Here is a 13194-nt window from a genome sequence, read left to right as displayed (position 1 = left end):
ATTATAACTCATAGCTAATCAAGCATGGCACAAGCAACTATGATCTCTAATTGTCATTGCAAACATGTTTATTCATAATAAGCTGAATCAAGAACGAGGGACTCATCATATTTACAAAAACAAAAGAGGTCGAGTTCATACCAGCTTTTCTCATCTCAGTCAGTCCATCATATATCATCATAATTGCATTTCACTTGCACGACCGAACGGTGTGAATAATAATAAGAGTGTACGTGCATTGGACTAAGCTGGAATCTGCGAGCATTCAATAAACAGGAGAAGACAAGGCAATATGGGCTCTTGGTTAAATCAACAATAATGCATATAAGAGCCACTTCAACAATTTAATCATGGTCTTCTCCTACTGACCCCCATAGAAAAGAAAAGAAATAAAACTATTTACACGGGAAAGCTCCCCACAAGCAAAAGAAGAACGGGAAATATTTTTGGGTTTTCTTTTTAGTTATTACTACTACAGCAGAAAAATAAACTACTACTATTTTTCTGGTTTTTCTTAAGGTTTATTAAACACACAAGAAGAAAGCAGGAAAAAGAAAATAAACTAGCATGGATATTACAGTGAAAAAGTATGAGCACCGACATCTAGCAATAAGTGTGTGTGAACATAAATGTAATGTTGGTGAGAAATACGTACTCCCCCAAGCTTAGGCTTTTGGCCTAAGTTGGTCTATGGCCAAGGCCGGCCTGGCGGATATCCATAATAATAGTTGTTGGGGTCGTACTGTGATGAGGAGGAATAGTTGGGATCATACTGTGATGAAGAAGAAGACTCTGACTGCCACTGGCTGACAGTCATCTCTGGATCCCAAGAATAAACAGATTGTCGTGGAGGCTCATCTTGTGGTTCCTGTTCCGGGGCTGGTGCAAGATTCTTGTAAGCTTGGACGGCAGCCCATGTAACGAGGTAGGGTCCTACAAAATTAAACAAAGAAGGATCAGGCCGGATAATAGTCTCAGGATGATGTTTGTTAAAGAACAATTGATATTTAAGCTCTCCTGCCCTATTTTTAATAATAAAATCGTGTGCCACCATACTTTTATGATCTAGATAAACACGGAGCAGCACCTTTTCTTCCTTCTCATCATGCCTAATAGGTATGTTAAAATGTGCAGCTAGGCATGTGGCATAGACGCCTCCAAAGATGGGACCCTTAGTACGGTTCATACTTAACCGTCTAGCAATAATACCACCCATACTAAAAGTGTTATCACTGTATAAACCGTGGTGCAGAATAATTATATCAGGGATGCTAAGGTTTCCACAGTTTCCGCGTCCAATTAAACAACGACTAGCAAATAATGCAAAGTAACGTAAAACAGGAAAATGTATGCTAGTGATTCGTGCATCGGAAACCTTCCTAGTTTCTCCTACAGTGATAGTATCAATAAACCCAACCACATCATCATAATGTGGTTCTTCTGTCTTGCCCTCAAAAGGGACTAAACAAATCCGACAAAAATCATAAAGTGACATCTCCTTATGTTCATCATATAAATGAAACTCCACCGTAGGTGGTGAGTTCCTAGAATGAAAATGAAAGTTTTGCACAAAGGTGTTTGTGAGTAAGAGATACTAATCGCATTGGTCGTGGAGGAAAGCGGTGAGGCCTGCATTGTGAGCCAATTCATGAAAATCTTCATAGATACCGACTGCTCTCAAGAAATCTTCAGAAGGCCATTCACACGCCCGAATCTCCGCGGTGCGCGAGAAATTATACTTAGGCTTCGGTGCCTTTTCCTTCGAGCTTTGGCTCGATGAGCCCCTCAAAAATCTCCTCATTATTTTTCTGAAATAATCTGAAATTTTTAGTAACTTCAAACAAAAGTGAACCAACTTCAATAAAACTGATAGCAACTACTCCTACAAGTGCCTAGAGCCTATATCATGCATCAAAACTACCTGGAACCATATAAATTTGACATGCAAGCTCAAGAACATGGTCACCTATGCAGCACAAATTTGCAAAGAATAAAGCACTAGAACAAAAACTAATTGGACCAATGGAGGAGTCACATACCAAGGAACAATCTCCCCAAGCAGTTTTGCGAGAGGTGCTTTGAGCAAGGAGATCGAAAATCACAGCAAAAGTGGCTGGAACTCGTGCTTGAGTTGGTTTTTCGGGTTTGTGTGAGACAGAGCGAGAAGATGGGTGCTGGGATAAGTGGAGGAGGGCCACCGTGGGCCCATGAGGCAGGGGGGCGCGCCCACCACCCTCGTGGCTAGGTGGCAGCTCCTCCCGCAGAAATTTTTGCAAAGTAAATCCTTAAATATTCCCGAAAAAATCATAATAAATTGGCATGTCATTCTGAGGACTTTTATTTTCGGGATATTTTTATGTTGCACGGATAAGTCAGGAAACAAACAGAAAAAAATACTATTTTACTTTATTTAATATAAATAACAGAAAGTATAGAGAGGGTACAAAAGGTTGTGCTTCTAGTTTCATCCATCTCATGCTCATCAAAAAGAATCCACTAACAAGGTTGATCAAGTCTTGTTAACAAACTCATTCCGATAATCATGAAACCGGAGAAATTTCGAATAGCACTAAGTTACCTCAACGGGGATATGCACATCCCCTATAATAAGTATATCATATTTCTTCTTGACAGTAGGAAGAGGAAATTCAAAACCTCCAAATATAATCGATGGAATTTTTCCAATAGAATTGATGCTATGAACTTGAGGTTGTTTCCTCGGAAAGTGTACCGTATGCTCATTACCATTAACATGAAAAGTGACATTGCCTTTGTTGCAATCAATAACAGCCCCTGCAGTATTAAGAAAAGGTCTTCCAAGAATAATAGACATACTATCATCCTCGGGAATATCAAGTATAACAAAGTCCGTTAAAATAGTAATGTTTGCAACCACAACAGGCACATCTTCACAAATACCGGCAGGTATAGCAGTTGATTTATCAGCCATTTGCAAAGATATTTCAGTAGGTGTCAGCTTATTCAAGTCAATTCTACGATATAAAGAGAGAGGCATAACACTAACACTGGCTCCAAGATCACATAAAGCAGTTTTAATATAATTTCTTTTAATGGAGCAAGGTATAGTAGGTACTTCGGGGTCTCCAAGTTTCTTTGGTATTCCACCCTTAAAAGTATAATTAGCAAGCATGGTGGAAATTTCAGCTTTCGGTATCTTTCTTTTATTAGTAATGATATCCTTCATATATTTAGCATAAGGATTTGTTTTGAGCACATCAGTTAATCTCATACGCAAAAAGATAGGCCTAATAATTTTAGCAAAGCGCTCAAAATCCTCATCATCCTTTTTCTTGGATGGTTTTAGAGGAAAAGGCATGGGTTTCTGAACCCAAAGTTCCCTTTCTTTACCATGTTTCCTAGCAACAAAGTCTCTTTTATCATAACGTTGATTCTTTGATTGTGGGTTATCAAGATCAACAACAGGTTCAGTTTCTACATCATTATCATTACTAGGTTGAGCATCATCATGAACAACATTATTAATATTTTCATTAGGTTCATGTTCATTACTAGATTGTGTTTCAGCATCAGACATAGAGATATCATTTGGATTATCAGGTGGTTCAGCAATAGGTTCACTAGAAGTTTGCTCAGTTCTATCATTTTTCTTCTTGTTCTTTCTAGAAGAACTAGGAACATCAATATTATTTCTTTGAGAATCTTGCACGATTCTCTTAGGGTGGCCTTCAGGATACAAAGGTTCCTGAGTCATTCTACCAGTTCTAGTAGCCACTCTAATAGCATAATCATTTTTCTTACTATTCATTTCATCAAGCACTTCTTTTTGAGCCTTAAGTACTTGTTCTACTTGAGTGGTAACCATAGAAGCATGTTTGCTAACAAGTTTAAGTTCACCTTTAATATTAGCCATATAATCACCCAAGCGTCTAATCATATAAGCATTTTCTTTTAATTGTCTACCAAAATAAGCATTGAAGTCGTCTTGCTTAAACATAAAGTTATCAAACTCATCCAAGCACTGACTAGCAATTTTAGTAGGAGGAATTTCAGCTTTATCATATCTATAGAGAGAATTTACCTTTACTACCTATGTCGGGATATCGGGATCAGGAGGTTCTTCAGTAAATAAAGAATTGAGATCATATGTTTCTTCAACAAGCGGTGAATTAAGACCATGTTTTTCTTCAATAGGAGGTAAATTCTTAACGTCTTCAGCTTTAATACCTTTTTCTTTCATAGATTTCTTTGCCTCTTGCATGTCTTCGTGACTGTGGAATAGAACACCTCTCTTCTTCGGAGTTGGTTTAAGAATAGGCCCAGTAATTGGAGCAGGAGCTGGCTCAGGAGGTGCCCAATTATTTTCATTTGTCAACATATTATTCAATAAGATTTCAGCTTCATCCGGTGTTCTTTCCCTGAAAAGAGAACCAGCACAACTATCCAGGTAATCTCTGGAAGCATCGGTTAGTCCATTATAAAAGATATCAAGTATTTCAGGTTTCTTAAGAGGATGATCAGGCAAAGCATTAAGTAACTTGAGAAGCCTCCCCCAAGCTTGTGGGAGACTCTCTTTGTTAATTTGCACAAAGTTGTATATTTCCCTCAAAGCAGCTTGTTTCTTATGAGCAGGGAAATATTTAGCAGAGAAGTAATAAATCATATCCTGGGGACTACGCACACAACCAGGATCAAGAGAATTAAACCATATCTTAGCATCACCCTTTAATGAGAACGGAAATATTTTAAGTATATAAAAGTAACGCGATCTTTCATCATTAGTGAACAGGGCAGCTATATCATTTAACTTAGTAAGATGTGCCACAACAGTTTTAGATTCATAGCCATAAAATGGATCAGATTCAACCAAAGTAATTATATTAGGATCAATAGAGAATTCATAATCCTTATCAGGAACACAAATAGGTGAAGTAGCAAAAGCAGGGTCGGGTTTCATTTTATCTCTAAGTGATTCTTTGTTCCATTTAACTAATAACCTCTTAAGCTCATATCTATCTTTGCAATCTAAAATAGCGGTAGAAGATTCCATATCAAAAAGATAGCCCTCAGGGATAACAAGCATATTTTCTTCATCACTATCATCATCGTATTCAGATTCAATAATTTCTTTTTCTCTAGCCCTAGCAATTTGTTCATCAAGAAATTCACCAAGGGGCACAGTAGTATTAGGCATAGAAGTAGTTTCATCATAAGTATCATGCATAGCAGAAGTGGCATCATCAATAACATGCGACATATCAGAACGAATAGCAGAAGCAAGTGTAGGTGTCGCAAACTTACTCATAACAGAAGGTGAATCAAGTGCAGAGCTAGATGGAAATTCCTTACCTCCCCTCGTAGTTGAGGTATAGATCTTGGTTTTTGGACCTCTCAAGTTCTTCATAGTGTCCAGCAGATATAAATCCCAAGTGACTCAAAGAATAGAGCTATGCTCCCCGGCAACGGCGCTAGAAATTGGTCTTGATAACCCACAAGTATAGGGGATCGCAACAGCTTTCGAGGGTAGAGTATTCAACCCAAATTTATTGATTCGACACAAGGGGAGGCAAAGAATATTCTCAAGTATTAGCAGCTGAGTTGTAACTCCGCCTATGTTGTCTCAACATAGCCGGTCCCAAGCCCGAGTAAAGGAGGAGGGTTGTGATAGGCTTGGCGAGCCAACGTAAAAACTCAGCCACTCTTATGGAGATGAAACCCAAAAGATTTTCATTGGGGCGTAACCCTCTCAGCGACGCGCTACATCGGAACCCGGGTGTGGTGGAAAATGGGCAAGGGCCGGGCTGTCACCCCCAAGGTGGCGCGCTGTATCTTGATCCGGATACGGTGGCAAGTGAGCGAGGCTAGGGTCGTCGCATCCTTAGTGGAGCACTACATCGGTGCCCGGATGTAGTGGAAAATGGGCAAGGGTCTTCGCATTTGACTCGACGAGTGCGAAGGGTAAGGAAGCTAGCCGAGCCTAGGAGGATTCGCTTAGGTAGCTGGAACGTAGGGTCTCTGACAGGGAAGCTTCAGGAGCTAGTTGATGCAGCGGTGAGGAGAGGTGTTGATATCCTTTGCATCCAAGAAACCAAATGGAGAGGACAGAGGGCGAAGGAGGTGGAGGATACCGGCTTCAAGCTGTGGTACACAGGGACGGCTGCAAACAGAAATGGAGTAGGCATCTTGATCAACAAGAGCCTCAAGTATGGAGTGGTAGACGCCAAGAGACATGGGGACCGGATTATCCTGGTCAAGCTGGTAGTTGAGGACTTGGTTCTCAATGTTATCAGCGCGTATGCCCCGCAAGTAGGCCACAATGAGAACACCAAGAGGGAGTTCTGGGAAGGCCTGGAAGACATGGTTAGGAGTGTACCGATTGGTGAGAAGCTCTTCATAGGAGGAGACCTCAATGGCCACGTGGGTACATCTAACACAGGTTTTGAAGGGGCGCACGAGGGCTTTGGCTATGGCATCAGGAATCAAGAAGGGGAAGATGTCTTAAGCTTTGCTCTAGCCTACAACACGATTGTAGCTAACACCCTCTTTAGAAAGAGAGAATCACATCTGGTGACTTTTAGTAGTGGCAAACACTCTAGCCAGATTGATTTCATCCTCTCGAGAAGAGAAGATAGGCGTGCGTGCCTAGACTGTAAGGTGATACCTGGAGAGAGTGTTGTACCCCAGCATAAGCTGGTGGTTGCTGACTTCCGCTTTCGGATTCGTGTCCGGCGGGATAAGCGTGCCAAAGTCGCTAGAACAAAGTGGTGGAAGCTCAGGGGGGAGGTAGCTCTAGCGTTCAAGGAGAGGGTCATTAAGGAGGGCCCTTGGGAGGAAGGAGGAGATGCGAACAATGTGTGGACGAAGATGGCGACTTGCATTCGTAAGGTGGCCTCGGAGGAGCTTGGAGTGCCAGGGGAAGGAGAAGCAAAGATAAGGATACCTGGTGGTGGAATAATGATGTCCAGAAGGCGATTAAAGAGAAGAAAGATTGCTTCAAACGCCTATACCTGGATAGGAGTGCAGACAACATAGAGAAGTACAAGATGGTGAAGAAGGCCGCAAAGCGAGCTGTTGGTGAAGCAAGGGGTCGGGCATATGAGGACCTCTACCAACGGTTAGGCACGAAGGAAGGTGAAGGGGACATCTATAAGATGGCCAAGATCCGAGAGAGGAAGACGAGGGATATTGGCCAAGTCAAATGCATCAAGGATGGAGCAGGCCAACTCTTGGTGAAGGATGAGGAGATTAAGCATAGATGGCGGGAGTACTTCGACAAGTTGTTCAATGGGGAGAATGAGAGTTCTACCATTGAACTGGACGACTCCTTTGATGAGACCAGCATGCGTTTTGTGCGGCGAATCCAGGAGTCTGAGGTCAAGGAGGCTTTAAAAAGGATGAAAGGAGGCAAGGCGATGGGCCCTGATTGTATCCCCATTGAGGTGTGGAAAGGTCTCGGGGACATAGCGATAGTATGGCTAACCAAGATTTTCAACCTCATTTTTCGGGCAAACAAGATGCCAGAAGAATGGAGACGGAGTATATTAGTACCAATCTTCAAGAACAAGGGGGATGTTCAGAGTTGTACTAATTACCGTGGAATTAAACTAATGAGCCATACAATGAAGCTATGGGAGAGAGTCATTGAGCACCGCTTAAGAAGAATGATAAGCGTGACCAAAAATTAGTTTGGTTTCATGCCTGGGAGGTCGACCATGGAAGCCATTTTCTTGGTACGACAACTTATGGAGAGATATAGGGAGCAAAAGAAGGACTTGCATATGGTGTTCATTGACTTGGAGAAGGCCTATGATAAGATACCGCGGAATGTCATGTGGTGGGCCTTGGAGAAACACAAAGTCCCAGCAAAGTACATTACCCTCATCAAGGACATGTACGATAATGTTGTGACAAGTGTTCGAACAAGTGGTGTCGACACTGATGACTTCCCGGTTAAGATAGGACTGCATCAGGGGTCAGCTTTGAGCCCTTATCTTTTTGCATTGGTGATGGATGAGGTCACAAGGGATATACAAGGAGATATCTCATGGTGTATGCTCTTTGCGGATGATGTGGTGCTAGTTGACGATAGTCGGACGGGGGTAAATAGGAAGTTAGAGTTATGGAGACAAACCTTGGAATTGAAAGGGTTTAGGCTTAGTAGAACTAAAACTGAGTACATGATGTGCGGTTTCAGTACTACTAGGTGTGAGGAGGAGGTTAGCCTTGATGGCCAGGTGGTACCTCAGAAGGACACCTTTCGGTATTTGGGGTCAATGCTGCAGGAGGATGGGGGTATTGATGAAGATGTGAACCATCGAATCAAAGCCGGATGGATGAAGTGGCGCCAAGCTTCTGGCATTCTCTGTGACAAGAGAGTGCCACAAAAGCTAAAAGGCAAGTTCTACAGGACGGCGGTTCGACCCGCAATGTTGTATGGCGCTGAGTGTTGGCCGACTAAAAGGCGACATGTTCAACAGTTAGGTGTGGCGGAGATGCGTATGTTGTGATGGATGTGTGGCCACACGAGGAAGGGTCGAGTCCGGAATGATGATATACGAGATAGATTTGGGGTAGCACCAATTGAAGAGAAGCTTGTCCAACATCGTCTGAGATGGTTTGGGCATATTCAGCGCAGGCCTCCAGAAGCCCTAGTGCATAGTGGACGGCTAAAGCGTGTGGAGAATGTCAAGAGAGGGCGGGGTAGACCGAATTTGACATGGGAGGAGTCCGTTAAGAGAGACCTGAAGGATTGGAGTATCACCAAAGAGCTAGCTATGGACAGGGGGTGCGTGGAAGCTTGCTATCCATGTGCCGGAGCCATGAGTTGGTTGCAAGATCTTATGGGTTTCACCTCTAGCCTACCCCAACTTGTTTGGGACTAAAGGCTTTGTTGTTGTAGTTGTTGTTATTAGCAGCTGAGTTGTCAATTCAACCACACCTGGAAACTTAGTATCTGCAGCAAAGTGTTTATTAGCAAAGTAATACGATAGTGGTGGTAGCGGCAACAAAAGTAAACACAGCAAAAGTAATGTTTTTGGTATTTTGTAGTGATTATAACAGTAGCAGCAGGAAAGTAAATAAGCGAGAACCAGTATATGGAAAACTCGTAGGCACCAGATCAATGATGGATAATTATGCCGGATGCGGTTCATCATGTAACAGTCATAACATAGGGTGACACAGAACTAGCTCCAATTCATCAATGTAATGTAGGCATGTATTCCGTATATAGTCATACGTGCTTATGGAAAAGAACTTGCATGACATCTTTTGTCCTACCCTCCCGTGGCAGCGGGGTCCTATTGGAAACTAAGGGATATTAAGGCCTCCTTTTAATAGAGAACCGGAACAAAGCATTAGCACATAGTGAATACATGAACTCCTCAAACTATGGTCATCACCGGGAGTGGTCCCGATTATTTTTACTTCGGGGTTGCCGGATCATAACACATAGTAGGTGACTATAGACTTGCAAGATAGGATCAAGAACTCACATATATTCATGAAAACATAATAGGTTCAGATCTGAAATCATGGCACTCGGGCCCTAGTGACAAGCATTAAGCATAGCAAAGTCATAGCAACATCAATCTCAGAACATAGTGGATACTAGGGATCAAACCCTAACAAAACTAACTCGATTACATGATAAATCTCATCCAACCCATCACCGTCCAGTAAGCCTACGATGGAATTACTCACGCACGGGGGTGAGCATCATGAAATTGGTGATGGAGGATGGTTGATGATGACGACGGCGACGAATCCCCCGCTCCGGAGCCCCGAACGGACTCCAGATCAGCCCTCCCGAGAGGTTTTAGGGCTTGGCGGCGGCTCCGTATCGTAAAACGCGACGATTTCTTCTCTCTGACTTTTTTCTCTCCGAAAGCAAATATATAGAGTTGGAGTTGGCGTCGGAGGGCATCCAGGGGGCCCACGAGGTAGGGGGCGCGCCCTAGGGGGGCGCGCCCCCCACCCTCGTGAGAAGGGTGTGGGCCCCCTGGTCTTCATCTTTGGCGAGGATTTTTTATTATTTTTTCTAAGATGTTCCGTGGAGTTTCAGGTCATTCCGAGAATATTTGTTTTCTGCACATAAAACAACACCATGGCAATTCTGCTGAAAACAGCGTCAGTCCGGGTTAGTTCCATTCAAATCATACAAGTTAGAGTCCAAAACAAGGGCAAAAGTGTTTGGAAAAGTAGATACGACGGAGACGTATCATAGATGGTGTTATTAGACATTGTGTACCTGAGCATGAACAGGAACAGATCCTACGCAAGTGTCACTCTGAAGCTTATGGAGGACACCATGCTGGAGATAGGACTGCACATAAGGTACTGCAATCTGGTTTTTATTGGCCTACTCTCTTCAAGGATGCCCGTAAGTTTGTCTTATCTTGTGATGAATGTCAAAGAATTGGTAATATTAGTAGATGTCAAGAAATGCCTATGAATTATTCACTTGTTATTGAACCATTTGATGTTTGGGGCTTTGACTATATGGGACCATTTCCTTCCTCTAATGGATATACTCATATTTTAGTTGCTGTTGATTACATTACTAAGTGGGTAGAAGCTATTCCAACTAGTAGTGCTGATCATAACACTTCTATTAAAATGCTTAAAGAAGTTATCTTTCCAAGATTTGGAGTCCCTAGATATTTAATGACTGATGGTGGTTCACATTTTATTCATGGTGCTTTCCGTAAAATGCTTGCTAAATATGATGTTAATCATATAATTGCATCTCCTTATCACCCTCAGTCTAGTGGTCAAGTAGAATTGAGTAATAGAGAACTCAAATTAATTTTGCAAAAGACTATTAATAGATCCAGAAAGAATTGGTCCAAGAAACTAGATGATGCATTATGGGCCTATAGAACTGCATATAAAAATCCTATGGGTATGTCTCCGTATAAAATGGTCTATGGAAAAGCATGTCACTTACCTCTCGAACTAGAACACAAGGCTTATTGGGCTATTAAAGAACTTAATTATGATTTTAAACTTGCCGGTGAGAAGAGGTTATTTGATATTAGCTCACTTGATGAATGGAGAACCCAAGCCTACGAAAATGCCAAGTTGTTTAAAGAAAAAGTTAAAAGATGGCATGACAAAAGGATACAAAAGCGTGAGTTTAATGTAGGTGATTATGTATTGCTATACAACTCTTGTTTAATATTTTTTGCAGGAAAACTTCCTCTAAATGGGAAGGTCCTTATGTTATCGAGGAGGTCTACCGTTTCGGTGCCATAAAAATCAACAACTTCGAAGGCACAAATCTGAAGGTGGTGAACGGTCAAAGAATCAAACATTATATCTCAGGTAATCCCATAAATGTTGAAACCAATGTTATCGAAACCATAACCCCGGAGGAATACATAAGGGACACTTTCCGGAACGTTTCAGACTCCAAAAAGGAATAGGTATGTGGTACGGTAAGTAAACCGACTCCAAAACAGTTTTTAAGGCAATATTTCTCCGTTTTGGAATATTTAGAAAAATAGAAAAATAAGAAGTAGTCCGGGAAGGACACAAGGGCTCCACGAGGGTGGAGGGCGCGCCCTACCCTACTGGGCGCGCCCCCCTACCTCGTGGGCACCTCGTGCGCTTTTTGGACTCCGTTTTCTTACAAGACACGTATTTTGGTTGGTAAAAATTCATTATATAACCTCCCGGGGGTTTTGACTCCCGTATCACGCAAAAATCTCCTGTATGTGTTTCGAGTTGTTGCTGTTGCAGATTAGAGCAGGATGTCTTCGCAAGAGTCAGTCGGGGAGAGCCGGGTGTCTCATCCGGCACCGAGATCAACGACAAACGATCATGTTAACCCCTTTGGGCCAACAACGGAGGAAGCGATGGAGGCTGATTTGAAGAGGATAGATGCCATGGAAGAGGATCAAGAAGTCACTTCCCGCCTCCAAGCTGGATTCACAATGGGAGAACTGCAGAGCTCAGCTATTCCAAACTCGGTTATCCCTTCCAATGTTAGATTTCTTTCTTATGAGAATATGAAAAAGAGTGTCACTGGTTCTCCCGCAGCTATGCAGCACCCTTGGGTGCAGGGAGCTTTGGATGTTACAGGAAAACTCCAAAAGGAAATAATGGACCTCAAGCAGCAAGTCAACAAGCTTGAGGAGGAGAATCGTATCTTGAGGGGCATCATCGCCAAGAACATCACATCACCATCCCCGAAAAGAGAGACATAACCACATGGGTATGGGCACTCCACTTGGCAATTGCCAAGCTTGGGGGAGTGCCCCGGTATCGTATCACCATCACTTTTATCTTTACCGTTTTTCTTAGTTCGATCCTTTTGGTAATATCTTGATCTAGTAGAATAAAAGTTCTTAGTATGATCTAGTCGTGAGTTTTGCTTTATTATCCTTCTATGTAATCGAGTCCATGAGCTATATAATAAAGATTAGTGTTGAGTCAAGGGCTTGATTATTTTGCCATGATCCTAAGTGAATAAAAGAAAAGAGAAAGAAATAAAAAGAAACAAAAAGATCATGTGACTCTTATGGAGAGTAATGAGCTCACATAGAAAGAGTATGATGAATAAAAGTTATTGAGGGTTGACAAACATAGTTTTGGTCATCGTTGCAATTAATAGGAAGTAATAAAGAAATAGAGGTCTTAACGTATAAATATACTATCTTGGACATCTTTTATGATTGTGAGCACTGATTAAAATATGACATGCTAAAGAGTTGACATTGGACAAGGAAGACAACGTAATGGGTTATGTTTTCTTACATCTGAGACAAATTATATTGTCTTGGATCCTCCAACATGTTGAGCTTGCCTTTCTCCCTCATGCTAGCCAATTCATTGCACCAAGTAGAAATACTACTTGTGCTTCCAAATACCCTTAAACCAGTTTTGCCATGAGAGTCCACCATGCCTACCTATGGATTGAGTAAGATCCATCAAGTAAGTTGTCATCGGTGCAAGCAATAAAAATTGCTCTCTAAATATGTATGATTGATTGGTGTGGAGGAAATAAGCTTTATACGATCGTGTGATATCGAAGTAATAAAAGCGACAGACTGCATAATAAAGGTCCATATCACAAGTGGCAATATAAAGTGACGTTCTTTCGCATTAAGATTTTGTGCATCCAACCATAAAAGCGCATGACAACCTCTGCTTCCCTCTGTGAAGGGCCTATCTTTTACTTTTATCTCCTACATTGCATAAGAGTCATGGTGA

This window comes from Triticum urartu, chromosome 1A (assembly GCF_056163025.1).
Source record: "Triticum urartu cultivar PI428250 chromosome 1A, HENAU_Tu73, whole genome shotgun sequence".
In the NCBI taxonomy this organism is placed as follows: Eukaryota; Viridiplantae; Streptophyta; class Magnoliopsida; order Poales; family Poaceae; genus Triticum; species Triticum urartu.
This window is presented reverse-complemented; position numbering follows the sequence as displayed.